At 39.8% G+C, this 21,635-nt stretch overlaps 1 long non-coding RNA gene across 1 annotated transcript; it reads right to left on the reverse strand.

Moving 5' to 3' along the window:
* Positions 1–985: 985 nt before the first annotated feature.
* Positions 986–19,873, reverse strand: LOC306667928. The gene is made up of 3 exons (XR_013765679.1): positions 19,216–19,873; positions 2,284–2,354; positions 986–1,362 (listed from the first exon to the last, which is right to left on the reverse strand). It is a non-coding gene; the product is annotated as an uncharacterized lncRNA (long non-coding RNA).
* Between the last annotated feature and the right edge of the window lie 1,762 nt (positions 19,874–21,635).

Genomic DNA, 21,635 nt, shown 5'->3' on the forward strand with positions numbered 1-21,635 from the left:
AGGGAGGTAAGAATGGAGGAAGGAGGGACTATACAGATGGAAAAGAGGGGTGGGAGGGAAGGAAAAAAATAACAGAATGAATCAAACACCATTACCCTATGTAAATGTATGATTGCACAAACGGTATGCCTCTACTTCATGTACAAATAGAGAAACAAGTTTTACTCCATTTGTTTACAATAAAAAAAAATTATAAAGAAAAAAGAAGTGATTACTCCATTCTGACCCCAATGATCATTCTCAGATCACTAGACATGGGAGTAGTAATAAGACAAGGTGCCATGTGATGCAAGAAAAAGTATCTAGTGCCATCTCAGAAGCTTTCTTGTACCCCAAATGGAACCTAAATCTAACCAACACTGTACAGATAACTAACACTTTACAGAAATTCAGGGAATAGAGAAAAAGTTAAACATTATTTAAAAAACAATCAGCTAAATGAAGGAAACAAAATATTCTTTCATAAAAAAGACACTGTACCCAAATGTAATTCTGGCATAATGTGGACCTTGTTTACATCCCAATTCAAACAAACAAACTACAAAAACACAGTTTTAAGACAACTGGGAAATCTGAATGTGGACATTTAAGAACATTAAAGAATTAGTATTGTTAGTAGTGATAATAGTACTGAGGTCATGTTATTTGTCTAAAAATTCTCATTTGTTAGAAACATACAATGAAGTATGTTCAAGTGCGAGAAAAATAGGATGCGTGGAATTTGTTTTAAAATACTGCAGTAAAAATTTAGAATGTGGGGAATTTGAGGAAACAAGATCGGCAACATGTTAAACAGTTATTCAGGGTACTGCTCTCTCTGAGCAGGTTTGAACATTTCCTTAAAATATTAAAAATAATGTACTTTTATTAAACATCTTATTAAACATATTTTATTAAAACTTTATTATTATTATTAATACTTTATATTTTATTAAAACTTTATATTTATATATTATTAAAACTTTGTATTTTATTAAAACATCCCTAAGGTAGAAAATCTCAAGAAGTACTCAGAGGAAAGAGCGAAAGGGAAGTACGACGAGGAGGTGAACCCTTAGAATCAAAGTGTTACCCTACCAACAGAGCTGCCCTTCTGGCGTCAGAACTGTTTCTTCCAACAAGGATTTTCTATTATTTCAGATCTTAATCAAAGCCTGAAAATAGATTCCAAGTGCCTACAACATATTTGCTGTTTCAAAAGTAAATATGTGAGCACCAGTATATGTGTAGCCAAGTACAGGTGACAGAAAACCAATTAAGACACAGTCTGTGTAACTGGACTTGGTGGTGCATACCTGAAGACCCCACTACTGCGGAGGCTGAGGCAGGACGGTAACTCGAGTCTAGGAGTTTGAGATGGGCCTGAGGAAAAAATCCCCATTTCAAAAAAAAAAATAAAAAAAGGAAGACTCAGACCTGTAAGTTGCCTTCCCTAAGCAACTTGGCAAGACCCGGTCTTAAAAAATAATAAAAAAGGATTGGGGACATAGCTCAGTGGTGAAACACTTGCTTAACATGCATGAAGCCCCGGGTTTGATTCCCCAGAGCTACCAAAGTTAAAAAAATAAGCAAATAAATGAAAATCAAGATACAAAAACAAAAACAGAAGGAAAGAAACCTGGAAAATGGACTCAATGTTATTTGGTGAACTAAGGAATCAAAACATCAACCCCCCCCCCCAAAAAAAGCTAAATTTCTATTGTATACATTCATATTAAAAATATAAAGAACTAAGCATAAAATTCAAGATTATCAAGTATTTGAAAAAAATTATCTATAATGTGGAGTAGAATGAACAGTTTGGTATATGTAACTCCATAACAATTAGAAATTATTGCATGACCAAAACATCCAGAACAAATTTAACAAGCAGAAATTAAATAACAAAAAGTTTGTAAGCTTTTGCAATAATAAACCTACAAGAAACTCTGTGTTGAAGGATCTATATCAGTGCCATCCCAGTTAGAGAACGATTATGGAATTTGTAAACTGCCAGAAAAAGCCTCAGAACCTTCTCCCTATTTTAAGATACTACTTTGTGGCATACAAAATAGCTGGACCAAAAAACATGAAAACAGATCCTAATGTTCTACATGGCACAGCTTCCATTTGGCTAATTTAATTTAAAACATTTTCAGAGTTGCTCTCATAAAGATCTGTATTGGGACCTCAGGTTTTTCTAAACAATTCTTATATGCACCCACAAGTGAATCAGGTGAGAACAAGCAGGTGGTAGCAAGGTGCTGATTCTGGGATGATGGACCAGGAAGACTGAAAACTTACTTGAGCATCATAGGCATCGTAATCTCCTTGGATGGGAAGGGCGTTCTCAGGTTCTTGTGGAGTTCCAAGGGCTGAAATACACAAATAGTACAAACTGTCACCCAAACACATTTCACACAGATGCTTGCAGAGGGTCTTCACCAAAATCTGCAAGGCGTAAGTGGTCATCATCTACCCTGATAAAATGGGATAATAACCCATTCATCAGTTTGTTTTAACCTTCCACAGGTGGTTCAGAGAGAACCCAGGTCTCCCAAGTATTAAGCAACTTCACATAATTTTGTTGCCAAGGGTTAGCTAGTTCTTTCTAAAAATGATAAAAGATTTCAAAAAAACACATTTATCATGACTATTTGTTACTTTCTCAGAGGCAGACTATAAATAAATGGATATTCAATCATTTTCTCCTTTTGCCATAGTTCATCTCCCAATGTACAGTAGGTATTTGGCTGCTCCCTAGGGTAGAGACCACATCTTGACCCTTTCCATAACTGATGGGAAGGCAGGAGCTAATCGTGTCAGTCCCTGCAAGGTCCCTTACATCCCACCTCACGTCTCACCTATTCTCACCATCCCATCCAATGGGGGCATGAACTCTACTTCACAGTAAAGGATATTCAATGCTATATAGAACAAGGAACTTGCCCAAAGTCATATAATGAGCCGGTGAGAGAGCCGAAACCCAAGCCCAGACTTTCACATCAATCTACAGTTTTTTCTAGTATGAATTCAGTTCCACCTGACTGGGACCCTGCATGTTTCCCCCTCCACCATGGTGCCATCACCTGTCTAGAGCTGAGAACTCCATAGATGTCCAGTTTGCCTCAATGAAGTAAGTATAATGGTAGAGGAAAGGCTGCTAGAGCCATAGTCTCTTTCTTTCTTCCTTTCCTTCCCTTCCCTTCCCCTTCCTCCCTCCCTCCCTTCCTTCCTTCACCCCCTCAGTTCAGTGAATTGAACCCAAGTCCTGTGTATGCTAGGCTACCACTGAGCTATGTACCAAGCCCTACTATCTCTTATATATCTACTATAAAAATTTGTAAAGTTTTATTTTTTTTTTCCCTCTTATACTGGGGCTTGAACTCAGGGCCTTCACATGGTAGACAAATGCTCTACCATTGAATCCTTTTTGAAATTTTGAGACAGTCTCGCTAAATTGTTAAGGCTGGCCTCGAACTTGCAATCTGCCTGCCTCAGCTTCTTGAGTAGCTAGGATTATAGGCATGTGCCACCATACTCAATCAAAAATTGTAAAGCTTTAATATGAATTTCTTAAATCTTATTTGTAACCCTGTGGGGAGATGAGTATACCTCAGGATTGTAAGAATTATCCATGTGTGCCACTCTGTGAAGGTTCTGTGGGTTAGTGGCACCTGATTTCTTTCCTGCCTGTTTATTGTGGAATGAAACTGTTTTGGTTATGTGAAAACTGTAAAGAAACAAACAGTGTCATTAATTTAAACCTGAAGACACAGTTACAATCCCAGGCATGGATCTGCACTTCTGTGAGTAGTGTTTTAGGCTTTGCTGATCTTCCCAATTCTAACTTCTTTTGCAATTACTACAAAATATTTACTGTATTTTTAGTTGTTGTACTCTTTTTTTCCCCTTAAGTTGTTTAATGTGCTCATTCTAAATCCTAACTAGATCAGATTCTCCTCCTGATAGTAGGGATTAAATCTACTTGTACCATGGTACTTCTCACCCTAATTGCCATAATGCTGGGCCCAAGGGAGGTTCTTCTCATTCATCGAATAACCAGCATTTAATAAATAAAAAAATAACCCAAGCAAGAAAGGAAAGGTTAGTATTCAAGAAAAGATGACAGAAATCATTAACTTCCAGTTCTTCTGAGAATAATCTTAAAGTCATGTCAGGCACACAAGAAAACTGGAGCTCAGATTTGCAATGGGTATGTTGAATGAATGAGTGAATAGACGCTGCCCAGACTTTTCTATTCTTCTGGCATCTCTCATATTCTCTTTTATCTGTCATCAACCTGTAAGTGAGGTTTGGAATTATGAATATCCCTCCCCACTTTTCAATCAAATCTCTTACCATAAGCAAAAATAAAAACGTTAAGGGGGGTAATCTTACTGGATAATCAATGGACCATGGGACAATCCTACTGGCATAGTAAGTTTATAAGAACATAAGAATGTCACTTGCTGTCAGACCTGGAGGTTAGCCTGTCCCCAGGGTATCAAGGAAAGTACCAAGTGCAGGTTGCTCCTCTCTTCTCAGGTACTAACTGTACAAGAGCTGAGTGATAATGTCAGAAGGAGAGTTTCTATTAATGAGCCACATGGAAATTGCTATTTTTGAGGGTATCATGATTTCAAATGACTAAAACTAACAGTTGCAGAGTTGTCATGGACACCATATTCAACCCCAGGCAGGGGTTGCCTCTAGAACTGTTTTCTCCATTGCACAATGTGATCTCCAAGACAGATCCCAGTTATATCCTCCCATATCCCATACATCCCACCTTTGTAATTCTTATATATATCTGATATTAATTTACTTGGTGAGTGATTTTCATCATCAGTCAAAAAGTACTTTGAGGAGTATTAAGGTCTTACTGAAGACTTTTATTACACTTACTAAGGTCTCTGACCTTACTCTAGTGGGAACATGTTGCCCACTTCTGAAGAGGCTTTGCTGACAGGAAGAGAGCAATGGCTCCTGGGGACAGCTGTCCATCTCTGCCCCTTTGTTCCCACCATCACATGATGTGAGCAAGCAGGGCTCACAGTGAAATGTGAAAAGCAGGCCTCAAGGTCCCCCAGTTCTTAGATTCAGAAGGTCTCCCACATGTGGTTCCATCCTGTGTAATTAACTAGCGCCAGAGAACCAATTTAGAATGAAAAATAAAGTAATAATTCAGGAAACTTTAAAATTTGAGAAACTGCAAAACTTTAGTTCAATACAATTTTGTTTATTCTGTAGTTACTTTTTACCTTACTTCCTGAACTAAACTCAAAACCATGAAATACAGTATATAATTAAATAGTAGCTATTTTTAAACTGAGAAATGAATCTGAATGGTTAAGTTATAATAACTGGGAGTGTAGTTCAATGGCAGAAGACTGCTTTCCCAGCTTGCACAAAGCCCTGGGTTTGAATCCTGCACTGCAGAAACAAGTAAGATATAACCCCAACAATGTGAGCACATCATTCTTACAGAGCTGGCCAAACAACTAATCCTTGCTCATTCCTGGTTCCTCATTTGGTGAGTAGTTACAGTTGACAGCAGCATCTACCATAATGATGGCAAAATAGCCTTAATAAAGATAACGGATGTACTACAAGGCTAAAATCAACATTTGTGTTTTCAAGCTGGTCTCCAGTTAATATTTGCAACTAAACAGAAGCCAAAATTGAAGATTCTGTTGAGCTTTAGTAGTTAAGTGGTATGATTCTCATCAGTCTCAGCATAAGACAGACAATATAAAAAGCTCTGGAAGCTGAAGAAAAAAACAGCTACTTGCTATTAGGGGCAGTACAGGAAGGATCCACAGAACTTACAAAAGAGGTATATTAGAGCTGGGCTTCAGAGGAAAAACAGACATTTGCAAGGGAAAGGCAGATAGAGAGGCCCTGTAGGTAGAAAGACCCAGAGGAGAGTAAGACGTGGGTATCTGCCATGCAAACTAAAAGAGGGCAAGTTGTAGGACAGGAGGCCACAGATGTCAAGTGCTTTAGCCTTTGTCAAGCCAGCATGAGGAATCAGAGAGAAAGGTGATAGGATTTGGTATTCACAAAAATGATGGACACCAAGCCAAGGCACTGGTTGACAGTCGTCCCAAGAACTCCAGGCCTCCTTGATGTTATATATCAGTGCCTGATCTATGAGAGCAGAGAGGACACTAATACTTTCTCACTTTTACATATTGTGATTCCAAGTAAGACTTTGGCAGATGAATTGAGAGAAGCCATTCTGAGCTGGAATCAGTAGGAGCACTGAGACAGTGACCCAGGCAGACAAGAGGCATGGGAACTTTTCTACAAATGAAGGGGGCCAAGCAAATGGAGGTAGATCTGCTACGTTTGTGGGAGTTGGGAATACGACTTGGGAATAGTCACAGAAATAAGGCCTTTACGATTTTTTTATTTTTTCACCATAGAGTATGTTAGGGCAAGTGCTTTGCATGTAGAGAAGCCTAAGCAAATATCAGAACTTTGTCTTCACCTTTTTTTTTCTCTGGTGCTGGGGCTCAAATGCACGTGGGGCACTGCATGTGTAAGATATGCAGATAAGTGCTCTACCACTGAGCCACACATTCTCTGAACAAAAGGTTTAGTGCCATAAAAAGAACTTAACAGATTCAAAACCCTTATCTGTTGTTAATCGAGATCACACAACCCTGAGATTTATCTAGTGAGGAATAGTATAGCCATCACCCAGGAGAGGACTCTAAGGAGTGCTCTGTGATGCCCCTTGAGAAAAGGCCAGCACAGAGATAAGCCAGAAAACAAGCAGGACGCGCAATGGCTCTGACTTTTCTGTTTTTAACTATTCACCAACTGGCTTTTAGTAAGCACATCCAAAAATCTAATTACCTTGAACAAGAGGATATGTTACCTAACTTCTTTTTATAAAAATTTCCTTTACACGGACTCACTCATTCTTAGAGTGTTTCCCCATAGTTGGCTTCTGCTGTAATTAAAGTCATTCATGGAGAGTCTGATTATGTGTTATGATGAATAACTGTTGGATACAACTAAAAATGCATATAAGGATATTGGAAAGTGTTATCATTGGAATGAGTGATTTAAACTACTGTGATGAAAGATTTGGATAGAATTTGGACTGAGTCAAAACATTGCCCAAATGTAGTCACCTTACCCTGGTTCTGTTAGCCCAGTGGCATTGTAAAATTACCTACCCTCTGTGCCTCAGTTTCCTCTGTAGTGAAATACAGGTGATGACCTTTTTTAGAATTGTTGAGATGAGTTACCAAATGCAAACCTTTAGTATGGTTCCTGTAGTATGTGGTAAGCATGCACTTACTGTTATCCACCAGCACAACTATGATGGCTATCATCATTTCCAGTCTGACAGAGCAAACTGTAACACATAGTATTATGTGATCAAGGTGGGATTAGAATCCAGATCTGGCTCACTCCTAATCTAGACTTTTCCCACTATTCTGCCTGACTTCTTATGACTGTTCCCCTAGTTCAGAGATAATAAAAAGTATACTGTAAATGGTAAATTAATTTTTATGGCTGATTTTATCATATTGACTATAAATGAATTTCCCAATACAGATAAAGTGGATCAGAAATTTAAAATGAGGAAAAATGTTTTCTACATCTACAAGATACAATATCAGACATTAAATCCCACACCATCCTACTGTTATGCATAACTAATTAGAACAAATTAAAAAAAAAAAAAAATCCCCCACTACCACCTTTATAGCAAATAGGAACCCACTGGAATCTGCTGGGAACTGTGAAAAACCAGTTTGGTACTCATGGGGTAAATGGAAGGCACATGCTTTCAGCAGTTTAATAAAACTTTACCAGTTTAATGTGGGATTGTGATGGTACTTACTGAATCCTGGTTAGGCAACTCTATTTGAAAAAGGATAGAGACTCCTAATTTGGAGTTTGAAGTATTCTTTTGGAAAATGCTGTTAGTCAGTTTTTTTGATGATGTGACTAAATGACCTGACCAATACAACTAGAAAGGAAGAGTTTATTTGAAGGCTTACGGTTTTCAGAGGTCTTAGTCCATAGAAGGCTGGCTCCATTTCTTAGGGCTTGAGGTGAGGCTGAACATCATGGCCCAAGAGGGTGGTGGAGCGAAGCGGATCACATCATGGTGATCAGAAAGCAGAGAGAGAGAGACTCCACTCTCCAGATACAAAATATATACCACCTAGCCATGCTTCCAATTAACCACTTCCTCTAGTCACTCCCCACCTGCCTCCACTTACCACTCAATTAATCCCACTAGGGATTAACTCAATGATTACATTAAGACTGTTAAAATCATTTCTTCTCTGAACCTTCTTGCATTGTTTCATACATGAACTTTTGGGGGATACCTCACATCCAAACCATAGCAGATAATTACATGAGGGAGTCTTTGAAAATAAAGGTTTTTTTGCAGGGGTAAGGTGATAGAAAACAGGTATTCTTTCTCTTTCATTCTCTACAAACTAGGGCCCTCTCTATAAACATGGCACTTAAAAAGGATTCAGGACTTCATATGCTGTAACAGAGCACCTTAACATTTTCTTACTTAATATCCATAATAACTATATGCAATTGGTACAGTGGATATCACTGAAGTTCAAAAAAATAAAATTTCCAAAGTTTCTCAAAGTTAGACAATGATAGAGTTGGAACTTAAACTCCAAGTCTTTCACATCTCACATACTTTCAAATATTTTTCCCTCTTCCTTTTCTGTAATCTGGAAATAAAACTGCAAAGGAGAACAGAGAAACATTTTTAAATAGGGAAACTGTCAGAGGATGAGGCTCAGGCCCGGGAAACAAGGTTCAGGGACGGGAGGTGAAAGATATGAGGCATGGTGGAAATACTGGTCATCCTTTATTAGGAGGCCGCAAAAACCCCTCGTCAGTGCCCCCCATCCTCCTAGCCACTTCCATAGGCCTTTTTATATCCAGGCCCAATGAAGAGGCACACATAAGTGAGCATATGCTCACAGGAACTGTTTATGACCCTGAGTACACCTGAGTACATGTGCTGAATCAGTGTTTCTGACCTGACTACACACTGGACCATAACACAGTCAATTCATGGCCCTGGTTATTGAAGGGTTATGAAAATAATATTCCTACAAGATAGTCCCCAGAGAAAAACAAAGACAGTGCAGGCTCAGTAGGAGGGAGGGGAAATTAGTCCAGCAGTAACCTCTCCCAGTAAATCCTTTCCCAAAAAAGTAGTACCTGAAGGAAAGGGATGGATATTAAATGCCAGAATCTGGATTTTGACCTTACTCCATTGCAAATAGTCCTAAATGGAAGCACAGTAAATACCGAAGTTCTGGGAAACGATGAATCCCAGAGAAAGAAAAAAGCAATGGGCAAGATTTGAGTACTCATTCCTTGGGATCTGGGCTCCCATCTCTCCAGATAACAATGAGTTTCAACCTTTTTACAACTGCCTTCCCTAGTTAAAGTTTTCACTGTACAACTAGCCCCCGACTGTCCAAACACGTGTCCACAGTTTCCAATGAATAAACCACCCTCATTGTACCCTATAACACTAAATCCCCTCTATAACTGAGGGCCATTTTCGTATCCAGAAAATGAGCCTCTATGGTGTCCGAGTCTGTGAATGAATAAAACAGCTTCTCTGAATCTGTTGAAGTCTGCATCTGTCATTTTGTGCTTACAGTTACACACTAAAAACATAACATATCCTCTCAGAAGCCCCAGCAAGAGAGCCTAACTATAGCCATTGTGGGCCTGCCTCAACAGAAACCCATTAGACTTGCTATATACTTAAGTAATGTCTTTTTAGACTTGCTTATTCCATGCAGTAACTTGATTTTAAATTCAGTGACTGGGACAACAAGATAGCAGCCACCCTGAGCTTGGGAGTAAAAGTCCCTCACAATTTCTGACTATTGGAAGAACTCGAAGAAGGCCAGGAAGGAGTAGGAGATGGCACAGTTAGCTGGGGTCTACAAGATAATGCAGACATAGCACTTATAAGATAAACAGGATGATAACTGGGCCTCCAAGAACAATTTATGAAAACTGAATATACAGACTTAAGAGAGAATGTGGACCTAAGTACCCAGATGCACCCACCTTTGTAAGATTTGTAATAAAAATTAATATGAATGGAATTAATAGTTCTAATGGAGTGGTAGGCCCAAGAGCCACATTACTGTTAGCAAAATGGCAGAATTCATATGGCATCAAATTTATTCTACAAGAGCTGTGGTGTTTAATGATGTCTAGAGAAAATATGAATATTAGATATGGAAAATGACAAAGACCTGGGAAAAAGGGAGTGTGAAAGAAAACCATACATTTGAGAGCATTGATCCTTCCCAATACATTCTTTCCCAGTGATAAAACAAACCCTGGGGATGAGGTATCCCTCAAACCTACAAAGGCAGTCTCTGGGAAGAGGCCAAAGCGATGATCTTTCCCTAAACAATTCCTTTCCAGATACCAAGCACTGACCCCAGGCTCTCCACTGGATCTGGTAAGATAAATCCCAGAGACTGATCACTGACCCCAGACTCCCTCCCATTTAGCCCAGTAAAACAGACTCCAAATTCCTGAGTGCTCACTAATTAAGTCATCTCTCAGTATAACCTATATAAGCCCAGTCCCCTCCTTTGTCCGGCAGCTCATTTTCCACTGGAAAGTGAATTCACTGGAAAGTGAATTCAATGGTGTCACCCACTTCTTGCCTACCCCGTTCCTGCATGAAACTTTGTTCCTGAATACAAAGGCTGAGATGATCTGTGAAGTTTGCAGCTGGCTTGGTCCTTTTGTGCTAACAATGAAATTCTCTCAGCTGCCAGAAGGATAGTGGTTACAGCAATTAATCAAAAAGAAAAACCCACAGGCCCTCCCTCCTATTTGATGTACGCAGTCTTCATTTTCTACCACATTAACTTTTCGAGATACATCTTGTAGATCTCAAAGTACTGGAAAGGAAACTCACATTCAGAGGCAATTTATCTTAAGATACTGTAAATGATACTAATTTTTTGTCCATTTGAAATACATAAGTTGTGCCATAACGAATTATTTTGTCAAGTATAACCACTGTTCATGTAGTTGAACTTCTGGGATCAGGAAAGTCTATTTAAATTGATTCCCGTCATGACAGGTGGAGCACATGTAACTCATTTGTGAAGCCACAGTCACCTTGCTGCTGATTACTTGGTCTGGGGGCTTCGCATTCTCCCTACCTCCCCTGCCTCCACCCTCCCCAGGACAGTCCTCCAGTGGGAGGCTTGCTAGAGTAAAGGTTTCAGGTCACAACCTGGGGACTACTGCCGATTGTGGGGAGTGCTTTGCCTGAGCCCTGTTTCTTTTAAGTCTTAAATGATGCCCTTTCAAAGCCATTGTCCTGCTTCCCTCTCCTCCACTCTCATCCTTGGCTGAAGCATAGATTGTAACCCTCAGAAATTGGCCTCTGGTGAGGATTTTCAGGGCTCTCCCCCACTTTATTGAGAGTTCTGCTTTTTCCCTCCTCCTCGACTCCCTTGTCACATAGTCACCACCCAACACTTTCAACTATGCTCCTTGCTTTGGCCAGAAGCCATCAGGGAAAGATGGAAAGTCTCTGACCTCCCTCCTTTAGTTTTGGGAATACGTTCATTCACTCACTAAGTAATTAATATTGGATTCTGGGCCCCATCACTTTGCTGTCACCCACAACTGATGCATCTTTGGCTCACGTTTTCTTAAGGTGAACAGGGCAGTTATCAGAGTTACACAGTCCTTCCCGCACTCATAGTCCTTGCTGGTTAGACCTGGAGAAATACCACAAGACACTTGTAGGCATGCAAGGGATCTTTTGGATTGTTTCCTTTTCCTGTAATGACTTTGCTTTTAGACAGTAAAGAAGGTATGACTAGGCCTCTTATTGGGTCGACCATGCCATCCATGTGGGTTGGGTCTAGTGGGGAATCTAAAAACTGGAACCAGAGAACCTGGGCCCAGTGCAGACCCTGGTTTTGGTGCCTCTGCTTCCCAGGTGCGCAGCAAGGACTGAAGAGGAGCCCAGAGCACCCAGCAGATCCTGGAATCAGTGGGCCTATCCTCCTGGCACATTGCTGTATTTTCCCTTCTGTTCAGGACCACTAAATGCTGAAATATGGATGCATACTGAAATAAAGGCAATTCATGGTGTTAAAAAAAACATCAGTGACTAGAATCAACACATCCACCTCAAACACAAACAAAACACAGTTGATCAACACATCCACCTCAGAGACCAGTGCTTCCACCTCTATCATTTGGCCACTTGTGACTCTCCTGAGTTCTTCCTTAGCAGCACCTCATCACTCATCAGTGTGCCACTGCAAACAACCTCATGGCCAGCAAGCCTGAAGAGCATTTTAATGAGACTTTGACCCGAAAGACAGGACTGGAAGGCCAAAAGAGCTGACGATTAGTACACAAAAGAAAGAGCAAATCGGTTGCTATTTTCAATTCAGAGACTGTCTCGGAAGTTGTGCTGTTTTATGTCATTAGTTTTGGTTATTGCTTCTTCTCTTTATAAATAATTTTTAAATTACCTTAACTGATGAAAGTGAACAGTAGATTGCCTCTCTGATTAGTCCTTTTTTAAGAGTACAGAATTTTTCCTGCTGGGCATGGTGGTACACACCTGTGACCCCAGCTACTTGGGAGGCTGAGGCATGAGGATCATAAGTTTGAGGCCAACCTGGGCAACTAAGTGAGACTTTCTCAAAAAATAAAAGGGCTGGGAATGTAGCTCAGTGGTGAAGTGCCCCTGGGTTTGAGCCCCACTACCACACACACACACACAAGGCTTTTTTTTAACCCCAAACAAATCTTGACCAATCAAGTGAAGTTATTTCAATGAGCTATCAATTTCTTCAGGCTTGGCAACAATTAAGGCTGTTGTGGGCCATTTCCTCCATTGCCAGATTTCAGGGAGATATGAATTCCTTATGGTTCCAGTCCCTCAGTAGTTTTGAATTAAGAGAGAATAGGGAAGAGTGTGGTATAAGGAGGCTGGTGTCATCCTGCTGCAGAGTAGTATTCTGTTCTTCCCATGTGGTAGAGATGGCTGCAAGTCTTTTCTTCAATGGATCCTATAGGTCACCCTGTAGATGTGTGAAGCCTCCCCTCTCCCTGGCAGAGCAGGTCATTCCCATCATTGACCTCATGGCTTGAACTAGTTAGTGTTCACTCTGCAAGAGTGAGCGATTTTGTCAAGCTAAAATTTCCACCTGGTTTTCCTGACAAAATAGGTACCATCAAATAAAACTCAGGAGCACATGTAAAGTTCTACTCATTTTTGTGGGTAACAGAATGTGCTTCCCTGAATTGGAGCACATTAGGTACAAGTTAACACACAATAAACATATGGAGGAGTCTGAATTTTTCTCTGGTTTAATCTGATATAAAGAAATGCTATAGTTCTAGGTTCATTTTGTGTATCAAAATGAAGAGATCTCCAACCATCAGTTCTACTTACAGAAGGTACAGACAGATGTAAAAAGGCATCAAAATATAACCTTCATTGTTTTAATGTCAAACTTTGACTTAAGTGAAACTTTAAATCATTTAAGGAAGACATTCCTGATATTTTATAAACTCCTTTTTATATGTTTACTATATTAAAAAAGGAAAAAAAAAACACATCAGTGTGACTAGGCGCATGTACATACATAAAAACCCACCCATGTAGACATATATACTTGACAGTTCTCAAAGAATACACAAGTAAACCCTGGAGTTTGGAAAACAAGTGATGTAGGGAGAGGAATTTTTGGTTTTCATTTTGAAGTCTTCTGTATTTTTTTATGACTAGGCATTAATTTTTTCCCTAAAGTATTAAGGTACAAAGAAAAAAGTACATCTTATTATCACAATCATTTTCCTCAAAAATCTCTTACATAATAGTAAATCTTGATTTACCACTGCGATCCTGTCTTTGTGTGTGTGTGTGGGGGGGGGGTACCAGGGATTGAATTCAGGGGCACGTGGCCACTAAGCCATATCTCCAGCCCTATTTTGTATTTTATTTAGAGACAGGGTCTCACTGAGTTACTTAGCCCCTCATTTTTATCTGAGGCTGGCTTTGAACTTGAAATCCTCCTGCCTCAGCCTCCCAAGCTGCTGGGATTATAGGCCTGCACCACTGTGCCCAGCTCCTGTGATTTTTTTTTTTTTTCATTTAAGAATAATTTTAAGCTGGCACAGTGGTTTGCACCTATAGTCTCAGTTACTCCAGAGGCTGAGGGAGGAGCATTCCTTCAGTCCAGAAGTTTCTAGTCAGTCTGAACAACACAGTGATACCCTGTCTCAAAAACAAAATTAACAAAAAGTTGATTTTTTTTTTTAAGTTGAACTGGAAATTTATTATAATTAACCCAGACACCAGATGGTTGCCTTCTGTGGTTTAGTCTCCCAAGTCACAAACTTTGAGGCTCAGTCTGTTTGAAATTAGTAAATCTTAATGCATTTAAGACAATGGCAGAAATGTACATTTCCAAGATGAAGACCATAAGAAAATGCAATCTGTCATAAAACAGAGACTCTCAGAATCCAGCAGAAGCCATGTGCCTTTGTCAGGATAAATGGCAAGGCTTTAGAAATGTTACCCTCATGTTTGACCCTTAGAACTTATTCTACATATCGTTTGTCACATTCATGGTATTGACATAGATCATTTTATATTTAATGTACTTGGTCTTTTACAAAACTCATTATGTAAGACACCATCAAAGCATAACCCCCATCAGTATCATTCATAAGACAGACATAAGATCAGACAAACTTTCTTTTTCCTGTTATGTTCGTCCATGTGACTAATAATTATGTACTTTTCAGGGTATGCTTTATAATTTTCTAGTACTGAAGCAGTAATTTGAGGGTAATTTATTGCTATCATATCTTTCCTGAAATATTATTTATGGGTCAGTAGTCTTAGATGAAGGTGGTAAAGGGATTTTAATCCCAACTTCTTTCCCAAGGAAGACCATGCATTGTGTGACACTTGCTAAGTATGTGGTGAAAATGGTTGTTGGTTCTGTATACAAATTCTTTCACTCAAATGTTGTATTCCATCCCCCATTTAAGGGGATGGTACATCTCTAGCAAAATGTAGAGCTAAGGATAGGACAGACTTGGGTTACGAACAGCTGCCTTTTTGCATCTTATGTGATGGTCCATTCAGACCCCACCTGTGACAATCCAAGGCTTGACATCCTCCTCTCTCTTCAGTTCCTTCTGTCCTCTCCTTTCTGTGACTCTATTAAATGAGACTGATCTGCTTTTCCCATATTCTCATGTGTCCTGGGCTCCTGGCTATCCATTTGTTTGGCCATGGCTTTCTTCTTTCCTCATAGGGCTGCTAAGCTTTGAGGACAGTACTCACTTTCCAGCATCTAAACTCACTCAGGCTTTTGGTTTTCTGGTTTTATCCCCAAGTCTTAGAGTTTGAGTAATGTGAATCCCCTCCTTCATTTCCTTGTGCCACCACCTCAGACCCATATACAGACCTATTTACCTTTCTGAGCTGCTGGACTAACGGTTAGACTCCAGAGCAGGCATGTTCCCCTTGGGAAATTCCTAGGAGAAGACTCAGGCTCTAGACTTCTCTGTCAATTAGTCTCCCGTTTTTTGATACTTTAAAAAAACTACTTTTGATAATTGACAAATTGAGCTGATGAAGTACATACAAAACCTACTAAGATGAAAGAAAAGCAAAAGAATACAAATGTTTGTTTCAATGGATACATTTAAAATATATATTCATATATATTCAAATGTGGAATACTAAAATTGGTTTTTCAAAACTGACATCAGAGGCCAGAAAACTAAATCATTTTTCAAGAAACTGGTAATATTCAGATCACATTTTCTGAACACAAAGTCATTAGTTTGAAATCAATTCCAAGCATATACCTAGCATAAATATATACCTTTGAACATTAAAATTCCTTCCAATTATCTGCAGAATCAAAGTGGAAGTCAAAATTAAAAAGGTGGCAATTGTTAACAAGATTTTTTTTTGGTACCGGGGATTGAACCCAGTGGTGCTTAACCACTGAACCACACCTGCAGCCTTTTTTATATTTTATTTAGGGGCAGGGTCTTGCTAAGTTGCTTGAGGGCCTCTCTAAATTGCTGAGGCTGGCTTTGAACTCATGATCCTCCAGCCTCAGTCTCTCAAGCTGCTGGGATTACAGGTATGTGCCATCATGCCTGGCTGTTAGAGAGATCTTGAACCTAATATGTATGACTGTTTTCTGATACATTCAATACCTTGCTTAATGATAAGTGTTATTTCACATGTAAATTTAACATTCTACTTCACAGTGCTTCTTTAAAAATTTAGATCAGATCTAAACACACATACACCTACATTGTAAGCTCTTGAGAAATAATTACTATGCATAAAACAGCACACAGAGGATGACTTTAGTTTTAACTGACTGACTGCTCAAAAGCACAGAACAATGAACATTTTAAGGGCTCAATGTTATGAGATTGCAAACAAAATACTTGGGCCAAATAGTTGAAGTATCCCTCGTTGGTTATTTCACATTAAGTGAAGACTGTTAAAAAAGAAAAAAAAAAAAAAAAAAAAAAAAAAAGTCAGTGTTGAGCTTAAGTAAGCACAAGATAAGCATTCCAATTTTACAACAAAATTTAAACTAGCACCTTTAAAATAAATACTAATAATCACTTTATTAAGTACAAAAGTATTTCAGTTCACCAGCAGTGTAAACCAATAGCATTTTCAAAGTTGAGGTTAAATTTGTACTAACACACACCATCCCATACAGTGAAATGCACTTCTTTGTTTGAGCTCTCCATACCCAGGCTGACAAGGGGTTTCTGCTAAGTCTCTTAGATTCCCAATCTAAAAAGCTACTATAAGTTTTAGGCCATTAGCTGGAAAGACTGAAGTCTGTAAAAAGCAGTTCAGTGTTTAAGAGGATGGAGTTCTTTTTCTGATGAGCAAACTAGTAATATTTTCAGTTCAACCTCAGAGTCTTTCACACTAAGGGTGCATATGGTAACAGACCTACCTGATGTGACCCTGACTTCACTGGGGACAGCATGCAGAGGAGAAGTGATGGGTCTAAATTCCCCATGGTGGATGCTGCTTTGCAATCAGGGCATTCTAAGTTAATTTTGTATAATGAAGAACATATGTGATTCTTAATCCGCTGTAACCAGATGGTTCTACAGCAGGGAATGTCTATATGCTAAGCCTTCCTCTTAGTATTATTTCAAGCATTAATAGTAAGTCCTTTTCAATGTAGTTCTTACAGGCACTTATAGGGTCACCATGTTTTTTTCTTGCTCACATACCATATTTACACAGAACCTTGGAGCTTCAGGTCTTTTAACAAGGACAGCCAGACCCCCCAAAAAAAAAAAAAAAAAAATTGAGAGGCAGACTCAGCAGCCAATTAATTAGCCAATTATTTCCATTATGATGTTAGGAAAAACGAAATCACTGCCAGTAGATTTTTTTTCTAAGTCATTTAGCATTTATCAATTGTCAGACCAAAGGCCATTCCAAGTAGGAAAGTTCTGATTCCAACTTCTCTACCAGCCCATAGGCAACACAATATATTCTGTTCCTAAAAAATTGTGGCAGGATTTGCTTCCCTGTCACTGATGCTGACACTAAATGGGCTTACAGATGCATAATTCCTCAAAACAGCCCTTATTAACTAAACATCTGCCCTAATTTTCAAGTTTTGAATTCCAAATTTCTAAATTGGATTTAAAATTGTCTTATTCTATTTCAATTGGATTTAAAATTGTCTTATTCTATTTCAACCATTTTCTTGCATTTCAGAGGGCACTATAAAAATTAAAACTTCCAAAACAGAAATTCTGAGAACTGGAACTGGGAGATAGAAATCTACTTAAATAAAAAGCAGCTTTAAATCATGTTGTTAGGTATACAACATTCATTGGGATAGCTGGCTATTCATTTGGGGCTTAGTAAAACAACCTGCTCTTTATCCTTCTACCTCTCCCTGCTCTTTGCAGGTATTATCTGTTCTCTAGCTGGTAGGCTCCGACAGAATTTCAAAAGACTTTCATCTATCTTTATAGTCAGTTTCCACAATGGAGCTTCATTTTCTACATTTTGAACACAGGACAAATGAAACCCACTTAAAAGAATTACTTGAGGCCTAAACATGGTTACCTTAAAAAATGCTCAACAAAGTGCTGGGCATATCATAAGCACAATATAAATAGGCACTGTTACTATGGTCAAGACAGGTAGCATGGCACAGTGGTTAAGAGTTCAGGGTTTAGGGTCAGACCACCTGGGCTTTCATGTACGTTTATAAGCTATATAACTTTACACAAGCTACCCAACCTCTCTGTGTCTTTTTCCTTGTCTGTAAAAAGAGATAAAAATACCCACTGCATGAGATTGTATAGGGTCATATTTCTCGAACTAGTAAAGGACTAGTTTTTATCATTTTCGTCCCTGACCACTATATAGCTCTACTATGTATGACTATGAAGCGGCTCCCTTCACCTGCAAAGCTTTCCAGCAATACCTAAAACTGGTCTCCAACTGCTTGGTATTGCAACATCATTGCACTATTAAGTTTTGAAACACTCTCAATTTCTGTGGTCATTTCTGCAGCCGACCACCCTCTGAGTAGTGCAATTCTACAACACTGGTCTCAACCACGGCGATTTTCAACCAGAGGACATTGAAAATAGGTGCAAACATTTTGATGCTCTCAGCTGGGGGTGCTGTCAAATCTCCTACAGTGCTCAAGGAAGCCTGTGTCTACCTATATATCTCAGTAGTATAAAGTGAGAAACCCTGTTCTAAATGGTTAAAGAGGATAACTTTCATAAACTACTTAGCAGAGTGCTAGGTACACAGTATGTGGTCAGTACATGAAGGTTACTTAGTTGATGTAGAGTCAAGACAATAAAAAAGATACTCTGTGGCCTCTCTGTAGAAAGAAAGGTCAGTTACAGTGGGAAAAGTGGACTTTGGCAAAGCAAGAGGCAGATTCGTAGTGAAGTTTGCCAAGCTTTAAACTACAGGGCTCCTTCCATAAGCCGCCCCGCCTCAACACACACACACACGCACGCACGCACAAACGTACGTGCGTGATTTTAGATTCTTTCAAACGTTTTATGGCCCACAAAACCCAGGTTCTAGTACTGGCCCCACTGCTTCTCATGTAACCCTGGGTTTAAAAAAAAAAAAAAAAAAGTCACCTTTTTGAGCTTCATTGTATTTCTCTGTAAAACCTGGTTGAAACACTACTGTTCCGCACTAGTTACAGTGAGGCAAAAATAAATTCATATATACAAAGCGCTTAGCAATAACAGATGGTATACAAGAAATGCTCAGTAACTCTCATTACCATTATTACTATTAAGTACTGGCCCCTTGAGGAGAAAAGAGGGGATGGGGTACAGGAAGCAAGCGCCTTGTTGCCCCGCCTAAGCCCACGCGGCTACACCGGAGGGGACGGAGTAGGGGGAGCAGGTTGTCTGATTCCACTTCATTTAGGCTCAACCAACACGCAAGAAAGGCAAAGTGACTTCCCTGCCTTTATGCTGAATAGTAAAACTTGGGCTTTCAGAGAGGGGGTCTCGGGGATCCCAGAGAGGCCCCACCTGAACCCCCAGGCCTCACACACCTCCCTCCAGTCTCAAGGTCCACCGGCCTGGGCAGGTCTCCTGCTGCCATGCAGGCTGGACCCCGCCTTCGCGCCCACTCACCCAGCTTCTGCCCGCAGCATCGCGAAAGGCAGGTTCCGCTCAACCGCGCTGGGTGCTGCCGCCTGCCCCATCAGAAGGCTCCACGGCGCAGGTACTGCCACAGCCACTCAGGACGCAGCCTCCTCCCGAGTAGCTGCTGTAAAGTTCCAGGCTCAAAGAGGCCACTTCCGCCGCAAACCCCGCCCAGCTGCACCTGCGCACACCGCTGTCCTCTGCCTCCTTAGGGTGGGCTCCCCTCCTTGCCAGGGTAATCACACGCCCAACCCCAAATTCCGCTCAAGCAAAGGTTTTTCCAGGATTAATGTTCCTCTAGGTGCCTGGCAGTGTGCCACCGTGAATACTGATGAAGCTGCTGCCACCGAAACCAAACGTGCGCTCACAGAACCAGACCAACTAACAAAACACAAGACAAAGACAGACAACTTCGGGGTACCCCTTTTACCTCCAAGGTCCACTCCGCGGATGGGGGGGGCCAAATATAAGGCCCCCAAAAAGGAAACCCCAACTCTGTCCCATGGATCTAGGACAACCCCAATCAACCACAGGGGGCGTCACTTGATGCAAACCGCAAGAGGTGTTTATTCCATCCGCTGGGACCCAACTTGAGGAGTGAGTCCCTAGCAGAAAATCTTGTAGGTTTATAAAGGCAGAGACCACACATCGGGAGGGGTCGCACATGAAAGGGAAAAAGGGAACAAAGCTGCGGGGAAATTTCAAAGGGAGTCTGGGTTTGCTGATAACATACAACATGTTTCACAATGTTTTACAACAGGGTGTAGATTCTGGTGTCTTAACTGCCTGAATACTATCTTGCTCCAATTACTCTTTTACTCTCTGTTTGGGGCTGTTTCCTGGAACAGCTTTAAGGGCTTTGTTCCCATTACTGGGAGGGAAATCTTAGGGAGTTGAGATAAAACAGACAGCTTAAAAAAATGTCCATTCTTTCACATGCAGATAGGAGACAGGAATTTCACAAACAGCTTTTATGACCTTCTAGTCCATTTTTCTTACTTGAGCATTTGAGATTGCATTTTAAATATGTTAAAACTCCAGGAGAGTGTCAGACGACAGAAGACTGGCTTCTAAAGTTCTGTATTTAAAGTATCACATTTAAATATACTATACTTAAAATATAGCTGCAAAATTTATATTTTCACCTACATTTAGAGTAGAAAGGCAGCTATCCTTTCCTGTACCATTTGCCACCTTTGTTGATAACGAAGATTGTCTTTATTATTTCTCCAATAGAATCATGTTTATTTTCTTCTGGTTTGAGATGTTCAAATTTAGTTACATCGACATTCTAATTTTAAATCATCAACTCAACAACTTTTGCCTCAGTCAACTTGAGCACAACTACTTTGAACACTTCAGAAGTTACATATTTTGTTGGGTTGCTTGACAAGTCACAACTCTACTCCAGAACAGCTGTCCCTGCTCAGAGTTTTCTGTGTAAACTTCCTTTTCTGTATTGATAATTTTTCAAAGTTCATGTTAAAACTAAAGAACTAACTCCTAACAACAACTAACCATTTAGAATCTGTCTCTAAACACTAAGTTTCAAATCAACAGGAAACAGACGTGTTCATCTGTCCCATTCTTTATTTTGCAAAGAGTTCTCTTTGTTTTGCAAGTAAAGGCTTTTGTGTGGAGATGGTAGGGCAAAGGGAAGAGGTATTTGAACAAACTACCAAGATTATGCTCTTGCTCGGTGGTCAGTATTTCTTTTCTTTCTTTTTTTCTTTTGTATTGGGAATTGAACCCAGAGTAGTTATACTACTGATCTAGATCTCCAGTCCTTTTTATTTAAATTTTTAAATTTTTTTTTTTTTTTTATTTCATGACAGCTTCTAAGTTGCTGAGTTTCTTTCTAAGTAGCCCAGGCTGACCTCAAACTTGTGACCCTCCTG

Source organism: Sciurus vulgaris (genome assembly GCF_902686455.1).
Source record: "Sciurus vulgaris genome assembly, chromosome: 8".
Classification (NCBI taxonomy): Eukaryota; Metazoa; Chordata; class Mammalia; order Rodentia; family Sciuridae; genus Sciurus; species Sciurus vulgaris.